This window comes from Pyrgilauda ruficollis, unplaced genomic scaffold, assembly GCF_017590135.1.
Source record: "Pyrgilauda ruficollis isolate IOZ18807 unplaced genomic scaffold, ASM1759013v1 scaffold1, whole genome shotgun sequence".
Lineage (NCBI taxonomy): Eukaryota > Metazoa > Chordata > Aves > Passeriformes > Passeridae > Pyrgilauda > Pyrgilauda ruficollis.
Window position 1 is genome coordinate 18,340,804 of NW_024508100.1, and position 21,358 is coordinate 18,362,161.

Here is a 21,358-nt window from a genome sequence, read left to right on the forward strand (position 1 = left end):
CATGACATTAATTTATTTATTATCTATTATCCATTATCTATTTTTATGTCAAGATACATTAGGTTTTAAAATGATTTTGTAAGAGCTGACTGGACATGTGGATCTCTAAAAATTTAGCGTTATTCTAATAAAAGAGAATACCTGTGTTGCTAACAATACTTTAATTCCACTTTCTTGGGCATTAACATTGGAACTGAAACTAGCCTGTAGCCATTCTAGCATTGAGCATTCTTCTTACACTGTCCTTAGCACCTTATTTTAAATTTGGGCAAATATTTGCTCTCAAATTCAGTTCCTAACATTTGATGACATAAAGAATCTTCATTAGACTCCACAAGTGCAGCTAGTTGCTTTGAATGAACCCCAGGAGACAAATAATGTTTCTAATTTAAAACAACACTTAAGAAGATAGTACATACAGAGATTTTATATCTTAATGGAAAAGAATGGGTCTGAATCAGCCTTTCCAGAACATGCTGCCAAGATGATGAATGAAATATTTTTATTCTTATTTGCTTCACTCAAAATCTCAGAGGAGATATTGATACGGTTCTCTGTGAGGCCAGTTCCTGAGGGCTGTACTTACGTATTTGGAAGCTATTATTTACTTAATTATCTCTGTGCAGCCCAAAACATCCCAAAGCTTCAGTACACAAATGCCTTTTACAGCACATCCACCTCATCACCAAATTCAAGGCACAAGGAAAAACATTTGTAGAGGAATGGGATGAAGATCTGAAGGCTGGACCCACACAGTGGACCTCTTGCTTTGTGGTTTTCCTATCACCTGCTGGTAAGAGGTGTCTGTCTGCCTCTCACTTCTCTCTTTTGGTGGAACCCAAATATTTCCTACCTAGAAATAGCAGAATGGCTAAGACACAGCTGGAGGTAGATGGGTTACCACAAAAACATCAGTTAGTTGAGGATGCCAAGGATAGAGTGAGTGATTTGATGATTGTCTGAAAGGAAGTTAAGAAAAAATCATGGAGATTAATAGACACGTAGTTTAGGAGGAGCAGGATATTGGGAACTGCTTACAGGGTGAGTGATAGATGCAGAGGAAGGTGGGATAGAGCTGGAAGGCATCTCATGCGTAGAAGAGATAAGAGGAAATCCACAGTTTCTGAAGGGAAAAAAAAAATAGGATGGGGCAACCCGGCTGCTGGAGTGAAGTACGTTGTTTTAGAGGGACAGCTGACGAGACATAGTAATGCTTGTGAGAAGGGAGAAAATGAGGGCTGAATTGGAAAGAGGAAGTAGCAAATACAGGATGTGCAGATGATGGCTCTGAAGGATGTGCCTGTGAGTCAGATAAAATAATAGAGTACTTGAAGAACATAACGAAAAGGACATCTAGTCCCTGGGTGAAGGAAGAATTGATGGGTAGTGTGCTTTCAAGCCATGCATCTGGCACCACTGCTCTGGGTGCTGGAAGGCAGACTGCTCAAAAGTTGAAGAAATTGAGTCCATCTAGAGAGAGAAAAGGGAAAGGGTCAGAGGGGACAGTGCAACGGAGCCTGACCACATTAAAAAAGGGATATTAGGGACAAAATTCCTGGTGTGGTAAAGCTGGAAGGATGCAAACTATTCAAGAGGGACTGGTGGGAAAGCTGAAGTGATGACAGCTCAGAGGTTTGAAGATCAGAAAATAAACTGCCTATGGGGATCTGAACAGTTAGGGAGCATTTTTGTGACCAGGGTGAAGTCTTGTTTCACTTCCAAGAAGTCAAGCAAAGCCGTGAGGCTGAGAAGGTAGAAAGCTAACAGAGACATGGGACATTGAATGACAGTCACTGTGCTGAGAAATGAGAGATCTTTGGGGCAGCAGGAGAGAGCCTGAGGTGCAAGATTTTGGGAGGAAAACAATGGGGAGCAGTGTACAGACGGTTGAGCAGGGGGGAGGAAAGAGAGGCAGTGCTGGGTGCAGTCTGCAGGAACTTGAGCTTGCTGACCCTTGCTGGCACTCAGCGGCGCAGGGTCAGAAACGGGCGGGCGCCATGGCTGGGGAGGGCAGGTCCGGCTGCTGCCAGGGGGAAAGGAGGAGCGGGGTAATGGTAGAGGAAGAAAAATGTCAAATGAAGCTTTTTCCTGTTTATGTTGAAAATACCCTCAAGTAGATTTTCATACTAATTACAAATATTAATAAAAAAGGCTCCTAGGAGAACCAGTGATACCCTCTCTACAATAGCTACATCACATGTGCAAACAAAATATGTTGTTAATCTTGTTTTTTTTCTACGTAAGGACTAAAACCAGGTATCATTTACCCCTATGCATACACAACCAGTAATAGTTTATGCTTGTAGAGTTGCCATCTGTTGTATGAAAGCTGAAGAGCTGAGTAACACAATGTTCTGTACCAGAAAACTGCAGCATTTAGCCATTTTATCAGTTCCCCAGAGTAATTTTATGGTATTTCTATTTTTTAAACCTTTTCATAACAGTGAAAGTGGATTTATTTTTCCATGCAAAGAAATTATTTAAGAGCAAATCTGTAATGCCTACTCTGGCAAGCACATTGATGCATTTTCTGAGCTCAGTGGCAAATTGATCTTCAGTCTGGCTGTTCTGAGGCAAGCAGCATGGCTAGTGAGAAAATCACGATTCAAACTCCCAAGTTAAAAAATTCATCTTACTCCTGAGTAAGATTTTAGAATTAAAAACCTTTCACCAGATTATGCAGAATTCACTTTATAACATTTCATCTTAGGCAGACAATGTATTTTGAGATCTGATATACAGAACCCTGCTCTACTCACTACTGTGAAATCAGGAGCTACTCTACACATGCATTTCAGTGAAAATAAAGTGCTATGTACTTATAAGCACAGTCACAGATATTTGTGGTTGTCTGGGTCTCAGTCTGGCTTAGCTGCAGGCTACAATCCAGATTTCAGGCTTGGACTTATGTTAGAACTGGAGTTACACACTGTGCTCTCACTAATCTTTGCACAAGATGGAGGGACTCTCAGGACCAGCTTGTTCTTGCAAGTCTTCTGCTTAGAGCAAATCTTCCCAGAGAAAAAGAGTTTGCATTTGAATTTAGCTTCATCTGTACTAGAGCAAGATCTTATAATACTAGAATTATAGAATTACAGAATTATAGAATAATTTGTGTTGGGAGGGACCTTTAAAGGACACCTAGTCCAGTCCCTTCAGTGAACAGATATATCAACTTGATCAGGTTAGTCAGATCCCTGTCCAATCTGAACTTGAACACTTGCAGGGATAAAGCATCTAACATCTCTCTGGGTAACATGTTCCAGCATTTTACCACCATCATGATAATTTTTTTTTCCTTATATCTAGTCTGCATATTTTATCTATAGATATATCTATATTACATGTAGATATATAGATATATATACCTATAGATACAGATACATCTATTTACCCTCTTTTACTTTAAAAGCGTTACCCTTGTCCTATTGCAACAGGACAAGGGTATCTGTCCCCATCTTTCTCCCTTTAGCTACTGGAAGTTGCTATAAGATCTCCCCAGAGCCTTTTCTTCTCCTGGCTGAAGAACCTGAACTCTCAGATTTTCCTCATAGGAGAGGTGATCCAACCCTCTCATCATCTTCATGGCCTTCCTCTGGACTTGCTCCAACAGGTCCATGTCCTTCCTGTGCTGAGACCTCCAGAGCTGAATGCAGCACTCCAGGTGTGGTTTCATAGGAGTGGAGAGGGAGAATCACCTCCCTTGGCCTCTTGGCCACATTTCTCTTGATCCAGCCCAGCCTGTGGTTGGCTTACTGGTCTTTGAGAGGACATTCCCAGCTCATGTCCCAGCACCCCCAAGTCCTTCTCCAGAGAGCCATTCTCAATTCCTTCATCCCCAGCCTGTCTTGGTACCAGGGGCTTCCCTTACCCAGGTGCAACACTTGCACTCAGCCTTGTGCCTCATGAGGTTCCTATGGACCCACTTCTTGGTCCCTAGGGATGGCATCACATCCCAGCTTGATGCCAGCTGCAAATTTGCTGAGAGTGCACTCTTTGGCTTGTTGTTTTCAAAACAGTCCCCTAAGCAGTGAGGACTTAAAACACCTGAAAGTATTTAATTTTATTCAACACAACTCCATTTGTTCCATGAGGATATTGAAAATCACTGAAATTTTGCCTGTTGTGAACTTCTAGCTGGGCCATTTTTATGGTACTGCACATCAGTCATGGAAAGCTACATTTTTTTCACTCTTTTTTAAACAACAGAGTAGATGCATGAAAACAGCTGTTCAGAAATAACATACAAAGAGTCCTAAATGGATATCATAGACCACTGTGAAGGCAGACCATGAATCGTATTTTAATGATTACCAAGACTCCAAGCATCACCAGATTATGAGCAAGGTCTTAGAAGATGCCTTAGTAAAGACTGCTCAATTTATCACCATCAAAATACCAAATTCTGAACCCAAACTGTTAGTGTCCTGTCCCTAAGTGTAAGAACAGTGCTACAAACCTGTTAGCAGTGTTTTTTCATGATTGATTACTTTCCTTTTTTTTTTTTTTTAACAATTTGTCACCTGAATCTAGAAAATAATCCTTATTCTTCAGTGATAGTTGGTATTTCATGTTACACCTATATACTTGTGGCCTTTCAAATCCTCTTAATGGTGTACATTTCCTTAGCCTTTCCCTTGAAGGAATTCCAGCTCACTTGTTTTTCACATGGTGCTTTCACTTCCTTTGACACACAGTCAGCTCTGAAGGAGAACACTGGAATGATTAAAGTCAGAAATTAAGAAATAATACTTGGTTTCACTAAGCTTACTGTGACCATTTTGAGTGATAGGATAGCCATTTATCTGATCTCACACATTAGTCAGATACTGGTTAAAAATGTAGGGATGGGAAACTGAGTGTCTTGGCCACTAAAGATTTTTCTTCTTAGTAAAGGACAATACTGTCTCCAGACAAAATGTACCAGCAGCAAGCACCATTCATCACAGGAAAAGTCAGAATGCTGTCATATATTTAATTATTATAATTGAAAGTGGCTCCAGATCATGAAAAATGTTTCCATACCATCACCCATTGCTTGGGGTGGCAGTGGGGACACCAGACTTCTCAAAAGCAAAGAACTGCAGAGAACAAGACCAGGTCCAGCACAAAAAGGAGCAATGGCTCTGCTGTGTTTTGTCTGGGGCCAGCCAAGGCTCTTAAAAATTTCCTGTTTGTCACTTATGCTTGCTTCATTAGAAGAAACAGATTATCTCCTGCTAGACACTGGGCCTGTTTGAGCCAAGGTAAGAATTGCCATGCAGCATCTTTTCAGACACAGCACACAGCTGGCGTGAGCCAGCCCTCCAGCCGAGCTCTGACAGCCTCACTGCTCTCTGCAAGCCCCCCTCCAGGCTGGGCAGCGCTTCGGGAGCTGGAGCTGCGAGCCTGCCGCCAGCAGATCTCCCGGGATCCTGCCTCCAGCCGGCACTGCTGCCAGCACGGCCACGAGGCCGCTGGGGGAGCAGGCCGAGCTGGGAGTGCCTGCCGCCCGCCTGGCTGAGGTGTAACCCCGCACGGCAGGAGCAGGCCGGGCTGGAGAGTGCCTGCCGCCCGGCTGAGGTGCCACCCCGCAAGGCAGGAGCAGGGCTGGAGAGTGCCTGCCGCCCGGCTGAGGTGTAACCCCGCACGGCAGGAGCAGGCAGGGCTGGAGAGTGCCTGCCGCCCGCCCGGCTGAGGTGTAACCCCGCACGGCAGGAGCAGGCAGGGCTGGAGAGTGCCTGCCGCCCGCCCGACTGAGGTGTAACCCCGTACGGCAGGAGCAGGGCTGGAGAGTGCCTGCCGCCCGCCCGGCTGAGGTGTAACCCAGCACGGCACGGCAGGAAAGGTAAAGGTTAAAACTCAGCAGGGGCCGCTCTCGGGAACGAAGGTGACGGCATGTTGGAACGCCGTCACTCCTCCACACAAACAAGTGAGGGCAGCTCACACCGTCCAAATAAACAAATAGAAGCACAGAGGGAGGAAAAAAAAGCACCTTTTGGATTTGCTGCCATTCTTCATGTGTACATTTGACACTCAGATGTTATTACAATGCATGGATGCCATGGTTCAGTTATTGATTGAATCCAAGCTGCTGAGCCCATTTCTTGTTCCTCACTGATGTCACTTTATTGATAGGTTGAATAAAATTTCATTTGCTTGTGGTTAAGTAAATCATCAGTGAAATTCTTTATTTTCTTGCCGTGGTAAACCCACTAAAAACATGAACAAGGCAGAGCATCAATAAATTTAAGCTTGTGGGATCACACTGTGTATGAGCCTGAAATTCCAGACTGTGAATCAGTCTATGTGGCAGAGCCTTTCGTGATCCTTTGTATAAAAATGGAGTAAGCCTTGTTGAAACATCATTCTCATCAGTGTGTTAGTCAATGTTTTGGGTGTTAGCATCTTGCTGATTGCTTTATTTGTTAAGAAACAGTAAATAAAATGGTAGTGTGTAGCTCCTTTGGTGTGCAGATCTCTCACCTGTGATGCTGTATCTCTGAGGGAGGAAGCAAAGGAGAGATGGATTTATAAGTGCAGAGTTGTACTAAGGAATTGCTACTGTTAAAACAAAGTTCACTCCATCCCTGCTCCTTCTATATGATAATTGGAAATGGAGGCCAGGGGTTGTATTGTTGTAGCTCTGCTAAAATCTCTCCCTTGCCACCTGTAGATCTATGTGAAGTAGTATATGCAAGGAAGGAAAGAAGATAAATGATGCTCCAGAGAAGGTGAAAGGAATTCTCATGGCCTCATTAAGAACACATTCCCTGAAAGCTGGTTTCTAGAAAATAAATTTTCTATTGATTTCATTCCAGTTGAGTGAAGAAGGAAAAGGTGAGACTATGGCAGTCACTCAAAAAGAGGTTCCAGCCCTATCATATTTTGGTGATATTATTTTAGAAACCTGTGTCTCTGAGATCCTTTTTGCCTTGTGAATAAGATGCTGAAAGAATATCCAAGCTAAATGTCTGCATTTCTAACCTAAAGAAAAATACCATGCTCAGTCATGAAATTCTCATGCCAGTCAGAACCCACTGACATCCCTGGGATATCAGATCATGGGTTGACACAACCTCTTTTAACCTAATGAATCTGCTTTCTTCATTAAAACAAATTAGCACAGTTCCCCTAGAGTCAAGGTAGAGGTACTGTTTCAGAGAGCTTCAAGCAATGTGACTAATATCAAGAATAAGTTGCTTTATCCCCTCTGAAACAAAACTTAAAGCTCTATAACAATTGATACTTATATAAAACCTTAAATAATGCACATACCATTTATAAAACTTTTATAAAAGCCTGTATTCCAGGCAGTACAGATATGTACATATCTCAAAAAAAGCCCATGTGAAAACATGCCTTAGCTGCCTGCAGCCACAGAAAAGCTCACATCTTGTGACTACATGCATCTCTGCACACATTTGACACAATTCTCATGATTTTTTGTATGTATGTGTGCATAAAACCTGCAGTATCCCTTTTTAAAAAAGTATTTGTAAATAAAACTATTAATTTTATTTTTAAATTTTAGAATGTTTATTTAAATAGTTTTTACAATTACTAAGCCATAGAAGTATCAGAGTGTTTTTTTCTTCATAATAGATATTTCATATACTTTGCCACATTGTCACTCAGATATAAACCCACAAAACACAGTGGGCCAGAAACAGCTTGTCAGAGCTTCCCCTCCTCACAGCTTCAGACTTTAAGGCAATGGGATTGCACTGATGTTTTTAACAAAGTGCTTATCTTTCCTGCTCTGTAAGACAGGGGGATAAATAGTACTTTTTTTCCTGCTAGTCTGAAGATAAGCAAGTTAATTTAAACTACCAAGAATAATGTTTCTTGCTATATGTTCTCAAGTACAAGGGCAACCCAAGCTTTGCTGTATTGCTGTGACCCGTGTTTTACTTATTTGGAGGACAAAGGAAGAACTTGGGGTCATTTGTTAATCCACAAACTTTTCAAAAATTATTTTAGTTTCAAAGAAGAAAGTACAGATCTCAGTTCTGAGTCTTCCTATGCACAAAAAGAGGGACAAAGTGGAACAGAAGAGACAGAAGGTCTTCTTGGCTAGGGCAATCTTGTCAGGCTAGTTTAACCAGGTTAAAAAACCATCCTAGTGTAAATAAATGGGAGCACTATAGCACGTGGCTTCACAAAGCATAGCCTGCAATTTATTGGACCCCAGACAAAATACACTATCATGCAATGCTGCCCTTGCCACTGAGCCCTACTGCTGTGTCTTCCCATGCATCTGGTACCTATAGCCATGGTGTAGCTGACCAGAGGTACTGTGGCACCACTGCTCTCTGCAGTGCTCTCCCCTCCAGCTCAGGCATAGATGGGAAGTCAGAGCACCTTAAATTAATCTACACATCAGAAAACTGATATACAATTGGCTCACAATCCAAATAAAAATATAATAACAGCGTTATTATTTCAGATTTTTGGGGCTCATGCAGCCCAGTAACCTGTCTGCAGCAGTGATGAAAAACGGACCCCTGAAGAATAGCAACAATAGGATGAAGGTAATTGATCTTTTCTGCAAGTTGTCTCCCAGCCTCCAACCATTTTCAGCTCAGGGGTCTCCTCCAGCCTGATCTAGGTTGCCCAGTGGTGGACCTCTCTTCCAAGTACTTGCGCAGTCTTCCCTTGAGTGCCTGAAAAAATTGCTGCAACTGTCATACCCTTCGGTAAAGGGTTTCACAAATCCAGTAGTTGCTGCATGAAGAAATATCTTCTTTTATTCTGAAAATGGCTCCTAAATCTTTGTCTAACAGTCACTACCTCTTGCATTGGGAGAGACTGTGAACGGCTCACCCCAAACCACCCACTTCACACCCTGGATTTTATAGCGCTGAATCAAAGAAACCTCCGTGGTGATCTCTGCCTGAGCCTGAGCCTACTCAGCCAGAGGCTGACTATCACATGTGTTTTGGCTGCTTTTTTCCCAGGGATTAGGGAATTTACTAAAATGTTCTTGTTACCAGGGTCTCAGCACATCCTTGTGGCAAAGCCCTCACCCACTTGTTGGACACTGAGCACGCTGAGCACAACAGCCACACAAAGCTTGGTGGGGGTCCCTGGTCTCAAATATTTAACTTTCAAGAGTGTGAGTGCTGAATTGCTCCCTTCATGGTACTTTGCAAAGTACCAAAGATTTTGCTTTACCTGGTGTATTAAGTTATGGATGTTATAGGTAAGCTCCCCTCATTACTTAGGTGCATTCAGTAGCTTTTCATTGTATTGCCTGACATCATGTTTCCCTTCCATCACATCATTCTGCCACATTTTAATTTGCCTTATGGCTTGCTTTCACTTAGTTGTAAGTAAGCCAGAAAACAGAACTTTTAATGGTCATCAGCACTGCAAGCACTCATCTATTTATTGCTTCCTGCAAATATTTGCATGTGATACTACTGAGTAAGATTTTCAGTTGCCCTTTGAAAGCAAAAAATTGATGAGCTCAGTCAGCACACTTTTTTTAAAAACTGGCTTCCTAAGAAACGATTTCTAATCCTCCATGTTTTTGGTATTTTAACTTCTCTCAGTAAGTGGGCTGGAATGGAAATACTGCCTGATCAAGCAGATCTTGTTCAGGCAGCATACCTTCAATTGATTTTACATCCATTCATCAGAATAATTTGCTTTAAAAATTGATTTTATGTCTAGCTAGAACACAAGCAAATATGTTTAAACTGGGTACCCCGTGTTTACATGTGCACCATATGGCTACCTGGTTTACCTCCCATAACGGGGCAGAAGGGCATTTTTAATTATTTACAACAGGGGCAGCTCATCATAACCACATCCGTAAAAATCAGCTTGGCCAGTCATATTCCTCACAGGTCTGTGAAGCATCCCAAAAGCGTATCCTGCCCTGCTCACTATGCAGACCTTCCAGACATCTTCTCCCCTGCTGGGGCAGGGGAGGGCAGGCAGGGCTCCCCACCCTGAGAGTAAGTAATGGCATCCTGAAGAAGAGCAGCTGGAGCCAGGAACGAATATGTGCAGAATGGTGGGGCAAATGTACCAAATACCTCAGGTTAATTGACAATCAGTTAAAGCTAATGCCTAGGAAAGCTCTCATGATATTGCAGACTCAGGACTGAAAGTGATAGATATAGAAGGCTTACATCTCCGCAACTTTAAATAGAGGATGCTGAAATTTTTTCTCATTTATTTACTTACTTACGTTTACTATGCTTAGTGATTTTCCAAAGCAAATTTAAGATGACAGTATAGACCAGAAATAACTCCATGGCAGCACACTCAGTGGGGGTGACTTGGTCAGCATCACTTCTACTGACACAGGTGTTTCCAAAACACCACAGTGGCAGCAGACAGAGCAGAGGAAGATAGTACTGCTGTAAAAGTGCAGTGAAGTGATACCCCTGTGAGACACCACTCATGGTCCTTCCCTCCATTCTCAACAATCACAATATTGCTCTGGTTTCCCCAGGGACCTGCTGGAGGAGCACTCTTAAATACTTCACACAGCCCCCCAGGATCCCTCTGAGAGACACTGCTGGAGAAACAGCTTGGACCTGAGAATCATTTATGGATGGGCTCATGGGTGGGCTTTGCACAGCCAGGGTCCTGGTTCTGTGGCAGAGCTAGTCTCAAGTTAGTAATTGCACATTAAGCATATTATGCAAGCATTTATTCCTGCTTTTTCACAAGTACCAATTCTTCTGCTTTGTGACAGCCACTCCTTTTCTCACTGATTTCACGCACCACAGGAGCACAGGTCCCGTTGGCATCAGCATTCTCCCCCCAGCCTTGCCAGCCCTGCTGCAGTGACCCTGTGCTTCCTGGGTTAGGACCCATGTACTGCTCAAGCCATGTTTCTCCTGGATTCAAATTACTCAAATCAAAAGTTCAGCAGGTTCTATGCTCAGTCAGTCTGTTTATGTGTTTATTTGTTCCAGTAACATGCCAGGTCTTCGCAAGACTTAACAATCCCATGAGAAGTTCCTTGCCTTTCTTCAGAGCTGGCTTGACTTGTGCAAGCACAAACTGAGGGGCTGCTTTGGGGGGAGAGCAGAGACGAGGGGTAAGTGAAGGAACATGAAATGTTGTTTGGAGCCAACAAATTGCCATTAAAGAATGCTGCCCACTTATGTAGAAAAACTGGGTGCCAGCCACTCACCAACCCTGTTATTCAAGTTCTACAGCCTGCAGCAAAAGGCTCCTAGAATTAGCTCTCCCAATCTGGTGGTGAGACACCTCTGATGTCTGAAATGGGCTTGCCTGGGGGTTGTTAAATACCTGCTCCATGTGATTGGACTAATTAAAAGTTTTTAGCCAAACAAACCCCTGTTTGTGAGGGCATAAGAGCTAAGAAGATTAGATGTTAGTTAAAGTAGACATAACTGAGAAAACAAAGTTGCTGCTGTTAATTCTTAAAAATGCTACCCCACCGTGTGCGGGTGAAAGGAGTGGATAACAAAACTAATAGGTGAAACAAAAGTCTCAGGTGACAGGTATATCCCATCAGAAAAAGTGCTTCCTTGAATTCAATATTACAGTGTAGCAGAGCAATATATTTATTCTACATAGAGATGGCAAAACCAGCTTTAGTAAAAATTGGTCTTGATCTCTATTCTTCTTGCAAAGGACATGTAGGTATTTTCTATTATTCTACAGGTTTACTACTATAGCTCATTGACAAAACACGTATATACAAATAGCCCCAGAAGATGGCTAAGCACAGCACAACTGCACACTTTGATCAGAAAAATTGTCTTCTACTACACTAAGAAACTGGATGGGTCTTGTTGTACTGACCAGCTGGGAAATCAGTGCCTCTCAAAGACTTTCTACCCTGTCCTTCCAGGGGGGTCTCAGTTAAAAAGAATCAGCTTCTTTTACTTTTTCATAGGAATCAGAAGTCAACTGTTTTCTTCTTCCAGTAGGGAACTGCTTGCAATTGCATCCCCAGTAAGAATAGGTTAGGGAAAATTGAACTTGGATCCACAGCATATTTGTGCCGAACAAATGTTTCCTCCCTTCAAAAAACCCACAAAAAACCACAAAACCCAGGTCATTAGAGCCTCCAGACTCCTCCTTCTCCCCCTCTGCAAACAGACTCATGTCTTATGCTTGCTTAGAAATTCTTGACTTTATTCCCAGTGAAACTGTTCAGTTCAGCAGCAGCCAGCAGCCCTCTCCTTCAGCATCTGCTGCTACCTGTCATTTTGCCTTGTTTCACTCCTTTCTGGGCAGACATCCCATGGATCCCAGGTTTTTATCTTGATGCCTTCATTCTCCCCTACCAGCCTCATTCTAGAACACCTGCTAAAGCTGCTAGCACTAATTATACTTTTATTTGAATGCAAATACTTTGCTTGGGGACATAACAAGTATACACCTGATTTTGGAGCCTCTGAAAGAAGGCTGTTGAGCTGATCAGTGCCAATGAGGAAGGGAGAGATGTAAGAACTACCTCCACAGAAGTAAGTGAAGTCAAACCACGTCAGTGAGCATTCCTAGGTGCTGGAATGGAAACCACTTGCACCTTTTAAGGTCCAGAACAGCTGACACACTTTGGGTCCATGTCATTTAAATGCCAGCTGCCCAAAGTAGAGGGCAGATCGTCACTCTCCCAGGCACAGACCGAGGTTAGGGTGAGCTCTGGATCGTACCTTATGCACAGCGTGGGTGCAGGCATTGGGTTTTGGCAGGGGACACAGCATCCTTCTCTGGAGGCAGCCAGCCCCTGTGCCAGAGAGCATTTGATTTACTAGCAGAGATGTAGCTAATGGGGAACAGAGATAGAAAACCAAACTCCTTATTTAACAAGTAAAATAAAGAAATCTTTTATATCTGGAAATACTGAGGCGGATGATCAAATAATTAGCACTGCAAGTTTGTACTGCCTGCAGCTAGAAGAACTGCTCTCTGTGGAAGCAGGAATGTGGTTGAGCCTGCAAAAACGTGATAAGGGATCTGTACCTAAGATTTTTGGATGGTCTGCATACGTCACAGGTAAGTTTCCAGAGAGTTGAAGGAGCATTAAGGACTGGACTCCCATGGAAAAACTCCCTACTCTACCCAGCTGAGGATGACTTAGCAAGCAAGTGCCAATGCCACATTTTTTCTCCTTCTGAGGAGGTGTAGCAAAACTAAAGGTGTAGAAACAGCCTTTCTATTTTTTATATCACAAGCTGACCCCACAAAAAGCAATAAGAAAAATTCTTTTTACTTGCTTTTCTCAACCAAATAAAAAAAAATCAATTTCAGTTTAATTTTTTTCCCCAGCACTTTAGAGGTTCCTTCAATTTCCACATAAAGTGCTCGCAATTGAAAATTGGAAACATTTTCCTTGGAATTTTAATTTTTATACAGATAGTCTGTTTTGCAAACTCAACCCAAACTTACAAATAGTTTTATTTTTACAGAATCTTCACTTTTGGTAAGTATGTAAGCTGTTTACACATATTTTTGTCCTAGATGGAATCCTGATGAGCTTGCATATTGTAAAGAAGAAAGTACAGGTATGGATTTCTGTGCTGATGTTTCATCACGTGTGTGGGCTGAGGTTGGCTGTAGCTATGAAATATAAATGTAGTATATACAGATCTTGCTGATCTAGTAGAAGTATTAAATAATGAGTCTCCTGGCTCATTTACAGAAGATGATTCAAGCAATCCATAGGTTCCTAGGCTGCTGCACAAGATCACAGCCTGATCACACGTGTATGATGGCATAAACAGATGAATAATAGCAACTGCATTTTCAGTCCCACCCACATTTCGTCTTATTTTTTTAAATCACATTACACCTACACACAATGCTTGGCTAAGACTGACAAACACAGACTACAAGAAAATCAATATGTTGTTTTCTGTACGTGTGTATATTAGGAGGAAATAATATCTGGGAGTTTTTTCCCCTTTTTTCTTGTTTTTATTTTCAAGGAAATAAATCTGAGAAAACAAGCGACAAAACTCATTAGTTGTCATGGGATTTCAAACGCTGAGTCCTAACACAAGTGCAGGTAAGATTGGACTAGAGTAGGAGACAGCTGACCTGTTCCAAAATATTGCAGCCTGGCTTCCCCACTGGGCTGCTGTCAGCCCCAGCACATGCCATGATCTTGCCTCTGTTAAGAACTGGAAGAGTCCTGGCCTTGACTGGAGTGGAAGCAGGACCAAGCCCTGCTCAGACGGTTTCATGCGCTGCGTGTCGGATGTGCGTGCCAGCGTTATGCAACGGGGTGAAAAATGAAAACCTGTCAGGCACAGAACTGGTGCACTCAAGGACATACTGGTATTTGTCTTGCAGCTTTGCCACTCTACACTCTGCTTTGCCACAGGGATTAACCACGTGCCATTGAGAGCTGCCATGATAAAGTCAACCAAAACACTTCATTTTTTAAACTTTCAGACCATGATCTAAACTTTTGCGGGAAATGGCTTGCTTGGCCTCAAGTTTTTATTAAAAAAAAAAAAATTAAACTGGGAAAACATTTACTTTTTCCAGCCTTCTTTCCCTAATTTTCCCCTCCTTTGTCCCTCAGCTAACAAAGTAGCAGATTGAATTCACATCCCAATTCCTTTATTAATTATTTTTTCAACCAAGTGAGTAGGTATTGTAAGTTGCCAGTCTTTGCTTTCTGGAAATTCTTTGGTGTATTACTGCATAGCAGAGTGGTGTGACAAGGATAAAGAGATTAGAAGTAATTTCATATAACTCCTTGTGTCAAAATCTGCAGAGGGCTTTTACTGGTAACTCTGAGTGTTGCTGAAATTCTTCATTAAAAACTTTCAATATATGGGCAGGAAATCTCTAAGCTCTGAAATGCAAAGTAACCAAAACAGAGGGAGAGAAAGAATATTAAATCAAAGTCTGAATAGAGAGGGAATACAAAGGAAAAAAAAACCAAAAAACCTCACCCCACTCAAGTACTTCAGTAATAATGCATGTTATCTGCAGGAGGTTTGACATCAATTCAGCTTTTGAAAGCCAGAAAGCCACATGCTGATTTTCACCAGTTTCAAGTAAGTGGGCATAACCTGTGCAGACACAGGCTCTCCTTACCAGCCTTAGACTGCCTAGGTGGCTGTGACCTGCTTGATGGTCACTACTGCCAGCTGCCTTGGCTCACACCAAACTCAGGCTGTGCTTTGCCTGTTTGCTGTGAAGCACACTTCACATACAGCCTAGACAGGTGAAATCTGGCCATTAGACGAAGAACATTTCCTAGTATGGTGGTCAGGTATGGCCCTAGGACTGTCAGTGTGAGAAAGCAGAGGTGAAGCACACAGAGAAGAAGGAACTAAATATGATCTGGCCAACACAGCTGGGCCATCCTACAGACCTGATGAAAAAGCTTTGAAGATGAAAAGAGGGTGGTTTGTGTTCTCTATGGTTTCTCTATTAAATGAACAGAGGAATGGACAAACATTAAATGATAATGTCAGTCCTGCATTTTTTCAAAGTTACTATTGTGTTATGAAACAATCACCAGGTATTGCAGTCCTGCTCAGAGCCGGTGGCCTTGCAAAACAGAGAAAGTGCAGATGAGCGCGAGCACAGGTGCATGAAAGGGAATGTGCTGTTACCACCATGGATTAAGAGAAGACTATAATTGCTCTGTCCCCTATTTGAGGTGCATACTCTTCTATTTTGGGAGGTCCTTTTCTCTCTTTGTGAATCATTCACCAATTAGTTTCCACAAACATGTTCATGTCTCAGGTTTGCTCAATGAAGGCTGTAGTATAATCTGCCGTGTTGCAGCCCACCCAGGACAGGAGTTTTCTTCCTTGTCTTCAGCCATTTGCTATGAATGAGGGAGATTGCTCTGTGTGCTTAATTTCTGACCCTGGATTCCAAGCTAGCTGACCAGGGGATTCCTTCCCTCTGCCATCTGTGGCACCCATTGCATCAAGTGTTTCTCAGTTGTCCATTTCTGCTTTAAAAAGAACCAAACCTTTGCCAATATGTACTGGCTAGGAAATATAATGCATTCAGGCTTTGATCCTGCATCTTTCTTGAGTCACAGTTTTGGGATGGGAGGGAAAGCAGCCCCATTGTACGGCTGTGCCTCAGCCATGGGCTGCCTGAAGGCGAATGCAAAGGAGAAACACAGCCCTGTGTGGTGGGCAACCCGAGTCCACAGTCCCATCATCTCGGTCTCTGACCAACCTCCTGTTCCTCACCTGAAAACAGCTTAACTTCGGGCAGCCATCCCTTTTAACTGTCATCCACCAAGAAAAGGGGAGTAAAACAGCTCAACAGCACAGGGTGAATTGCTACATTTGACTTCTGCCACTTTACAGGCCACTTTAATAAGCAGATCTCTAGAAGAAGTGCACTGTGGTGGCCAGAGCCATGCTGAACATATTCCCTAAACAAGGAAATGTCTAACCCTAATACATCTAGCATGGGTAATATCCCAGTCCTCAGCACACTCCTCACTCTATGTCTTCCTTCTTTACCCCCCTATCTTTTCTTACCACGCATAGGACACCAGCCTCATTTAGGTTTTCATTTGTTTTTTCAGCTGCAATGCTGTCAGTGAAAGAGGCTTGCCCTGCAAGGTTTTGGTCACCTGTTCTGCTTGGCCAGTCTCATCAGATCTCCAGCTGACCAGCAGGGATGAATGTGGGACCACTGCATCCTCAAACCAGCCCCTAAGTCAGCAGAATTCAGACTGTGAGTGACTCCCACCCATGAGAAGCCATGGTTTGCTCCTCATTCTTTTACCCTACGAATGTGCAGGGATGGAGATAAAACACAGAAAAGGGCCATGGCACAGAAATGACAACCAAGAATCTCCTTCCCAGCCCAATACCTAATCAGCCACTGATGATGGGGATGCCTCTACTTGTGAGTTCTCCTCCTGGCCCCACAGATCCCTGACAGTGGCAGTGGCAGGAGGCTGGCATCTCCCCACCCCAGCCACTTATTTCTGGTGTACTCCAACACAGCTCTGCAGCCCAGGAGGGACAAAAGCATTGCAGAGCTTTCTTTGGGTACCCTCCAACCTGACACGTGCCAGGTGCCATTGCCCTGACTCCCACATTTCACCAAGTGAAGGTGCCAGCCTGGGCCTGGGTGGATCTTGCAGATGTGTGTATGGGGGGGGTGAGTGGTGCAATGTGCTGCTCTCCTGGAGCACCTCGTATTTGGAATGTGGGTGCTGCAGATTTGGTCTCACACTGCTCTGGACCCTCATGGCAGACAGGGGCCTCCTTCGCTTGGCATGCAGTAGAGAGGGTGACCTTGCTCCTGCAGAGGAGCTCAGACACCAACAGTGGCTGCTGTCCCCACCATTCTGCCAGAGACAACAGGAAGTGACAGCACCTGATGCACTGCAGGAAAGGGAAATCCAAAGCTAAGGCAAATAAAGAGGCTCTTGATTACATCTTTCTGCCTTTGGTCTGCACATGGATCTTATGTATCACTGGCCAAGTCATTTAAACCAAGCTTTGTACAGATGGTGACCAGCAGCACGTTCCTTGTTTCCAGATGGGAACATTTTCTGGACTGCAATTTTCTTGCAGGAGCAACGAGCACTTAGAGCTGCAAGGGAGCTGTTTGGGAAATGCGTTTTGAAAATGTGGATTTTAAGCAAAACTAAGTTTTCTGGAAAGTGGAGTTATGAGGTGAGCAGTGTGACTGACTCATACTAGTAGCTGAAGTGCAAATAAAACAAGAAAAGAGGACAATTTGTTTTGCCTGGAGGTGAACATTAAATTTCTGAATTCTTTACCCCATCATTATATTTGGTGATATTTTCTAAATGAAATTCCACTCTACAGAAAAAAAAAAAAGTGATTGCACAATTTTGAAAACATGGAAATAACACATCAACTTATTTGTGTACGTGTATTTGTGACCACCCAAAATAACCTCTTAGCTTGACACAAACCTATAGCATTTGTGACCACCCAAAATAACCTCTTAGCTTGACACAAACCTATAGCTAGAGCTTGCTTACCCTTAAGTACACTGTTCGGTGAAGATGACCTTTATCTAAGAAAGTTCACCTGTGCCTGGCCCTGGTATCCTAAACTGTATAATCAAAACTATGGCAAACTTCTTCATTTATATCCTGTGTCCCTATTTTTTAGAAAATAAATATCAAATGGTTGTTATGCAGATTATCTCATTACTGTTTGTAAGTATTTAAATGTTATAGTAATGAGCACTACTAAAAAGCCAAAGAGTAATAAATCTCTCTTCAGAGCAAAGGAATTCAAGAGCATGAACCATTTACATCCCAAATGGAAGGAGGAAAAAAAATTAAATATTTAAAGTTCATTGTCCACCCTAATTTTTTATGGATGGCATATGCAAGGCTCCTTCAAAAACCCTCATCACCACTGAATGTGTCAAAAAGCCACGATCATACTACAATAATTTATATAAAGAAAGCAAACTAGGATTGTGCAGACTATAAATGTAGCACTTCATATTTTTATGAGTATGATATATCTGTGCATGGTTTTCTAAGCTTCCCTGTATTTTTTTTTGGATGCAAACTGAAACCCAACCCCAGATTCCATCATGAGGCATCCTACTGATGTGTGTGTCACCAGAGTGGTAGCACATGATATTTACTGCTTGGACTTCTGTTTCACAAAGGAACAGTAAATGACAAAGGCAGGGCAGCAGCAGAGAAAGAGGGAAGGGGCAGGAGTGGGGGACTCCTTACAGCTCCTTGAGGGAAAGTTGGAGGGGTGAATACCCTTGAATTCACATCCCAAAGTGCTCTGGCTTGCTCTGCATCCAGTCTCCTTGGATGACTTGCACTTTCTTCTGCTCCTGCCCTTGTCCAAGAGCAGTGCCTCAAACTCCCACATTTCCTTTCTCCTGTCATTGTCTCTAGCCCTGAGAACTCCTGCCTGGCTGGCTCTGAGTGCAATCCCCCATGTCAGACCTTGATCCCAAAAGTGCTCTCTCCCTGCCCAGCCACCTCTTCTCAGTCATTTCTGAGTTATCAAATCCCCTTTTCCATCAGCCTTCTGACTCTGCATCAGCTTTTCAAGGCAGACAGTGGTCTTCTCTCTCCTGCCTCTTTGTCTCTCTTCTCCTTCTTCCCACTAGGTTCAACCTGTTCTTCAGGAGCCCCACGCTCCAGTGCCTGTTTCTTTGCTTGCTTTATCTTCAGATGCCCTACAGACTGCTCTTGAACACAGGGCAGAGAGCCCAGCAGGCTCATGCTAGAACTTTGACTCAAGTTTTCTCAAAGCACAGGCAGTATCAACAGTGGGTTTGGGGACTTGGAAGTTAAAAGTTGAAGTTTCCAGTAAACACATGGAAACTCAGTTTTCAAAGGTTCATATCCTGCTTGACCCCTGCACAAGAGCCACTTCCCTGCTTGAGGTCAAGTACTTAGGAAACCTTAGGAAGAAGTTGCAAAATTTGAAAAAAACCAAATTCTCTAGCTTTGATTTTCAGAAACTGTCAAATACTTTTAGGCTAAGTGACTCTTGGACCTCTATACAGGTAAATGCAGAACAATTCACAGGCCTCAGGCATCTTGCCATACAATGCAGAGCTCTGCAAAATTATGAGCAAATAAAAATAGTCTCCTAATAGAAAATGCGGGACATCCTTATTAACCAGAGTTGCTCTGTCTTCTTCCTTTTACATCTGTTTGTACAATGGAAACTTTTGGATGCTAAATGTCATGCACTTGAAGCAGTTACAGTCCCGGATCTCTGTAGGTTATATTGTGTGGGCACTTTTTTCTGGAGTGGGCTACAGCAGTTATATTTATTTATCAACACTGAAGCTACAGGCACTTTAGCAGTACATTTCAAACTGCTTTTCCAAAACCAGTGGTCTGAAGCAGAAACCTGGGACTTGTCCCACCAGCATCCTGGGAACTCCTGGCTCTCCTCTGCCCCTGGAGTTTCACAGCAGGTGCTGCTCACTGCTGTGCCAGCAGGACCTTGCTGTCACTTCACAGGGACACAGCTGGATCCTGAAATGCTGGCAGTGCCCCCTTCCCATCCCTTGACAGGCTGTGCCATTGCAGTGCTTCACGGAGTCCCCCTCACCCCAGGGCTGTGGGACTGAAGGAAGGGGAGCTGAGGCAAGGAGCCCAGGGATTGCCAGAGGTTTGGGTAAGGTGTCCAGCTGTGACTGGCACCTTCCCTCATCCTTCCCCAGAACTCGCACAGCACAATGGCCCAAACCTATCACAATGGAGGTGGAAGCCAAACACAGAAAAATCCCTGAGATTTGCTGAAGTTCCCCACAGACTGGCCATAGCAGACCTCACAACCTGATGGGATGTTCAGCTATACCAGAAGAAACCAGTAACACAAAACAGGTATCCACAAAAACCACTGGACTGTACCGTTGTTAACTCATGCATATTATTTTCTATGGCAAGGTTTCCTAAGTTTTATACTGGTGCTTTTCCTGCAAAACCAGTCATTTGTATACTTTTTGCTTCTTGCCCGGCTTGTTCTACACCCTGTTGCACATATGTGTACAATAGTACGTGTGAACTCAGAAGAAACCTTTATTTAATAGTGATTGACATTTGCAGGAGCTTTAAGAATGCAATGATTTTGGCATCAGTTACTTTCCAGGTAAGGATTAACAAACCAATGTGTCAAATACCAACTGATGTTCTTTGTTTGAAAAAGGCCACGTTTCAAAATGGCAGCAGCTTTCAGATTATTTTTTCACAAAGATTGTGCTTTGGTTTGGAAATAGGGAAGCACAGCAAGGATTGCAACACAAAACAGATAAGATTAGATTAAGAGGAAATGTGATATAAGTGTTTTGGATCTACAGAAGGGTGAACAGAATTATGTTCATCTCACACTGTTCGTGTTACAGTGCTTGGTTTAGAAGACACAAAAGCAGTGTCCCCTCATCGGAGCTCAGGCAGAAGCTGAGCCCTTTCTCTGTCTTGGTATTGTGGCTGAAACCCACATTCAAACAATGTAGAAAAGCAGTGAAAAGGAAAGTCTGGTTCATCCACCTTGCCTGTCATTTAAAGCTCCTGACGTTGGCCAGAAGGGGGTTCACCCCTTTTGCTTTTCCATGGTTCTAACATCTCTACATCCCGCTGTCTGGTGTTTGCAAGGATGCAGAGTGGGTGGTCTGTGGATCACCAGGGCACACACAAGCCAGTTCAGAGCATGCATCCTCTGCCAGGATCCCTGGCCACAATGCCAGACTCACTGACTGACACAGACAGAGCATGCAGAGAGCATGGAGACCCAGAAACTGGCACCACTGCCAGAAGGCAAAGGTGAGCCTCTGAAGATGGGGAAGCAGTGAGCCAGCTTTGAACACAGACCTCCAAAAGAAACTTGCATAGCAACAACAGCAACTAGCAAGCTTATCTAATCCTCTTTGCACCAGCCTCAGCTCTGCAAAGCGTTTGTCTGACCCA

The 21,358-nt window shown here is 43.3% G+C and overlaps 1 protein-coding gene across 1 annotated transcript in view; it reads right to left on the reverse strand.

Moving 5' to 3' along the window:
* RBM47 (RNA binding motif protein 47) overlaps positions 1 to 21,358 on the reverse strand; it is a 77,542-nt gene that overhangs the window by 46,832 nt on the left and 9,352 nt on the right. The window lies entirely within an intron of this gene.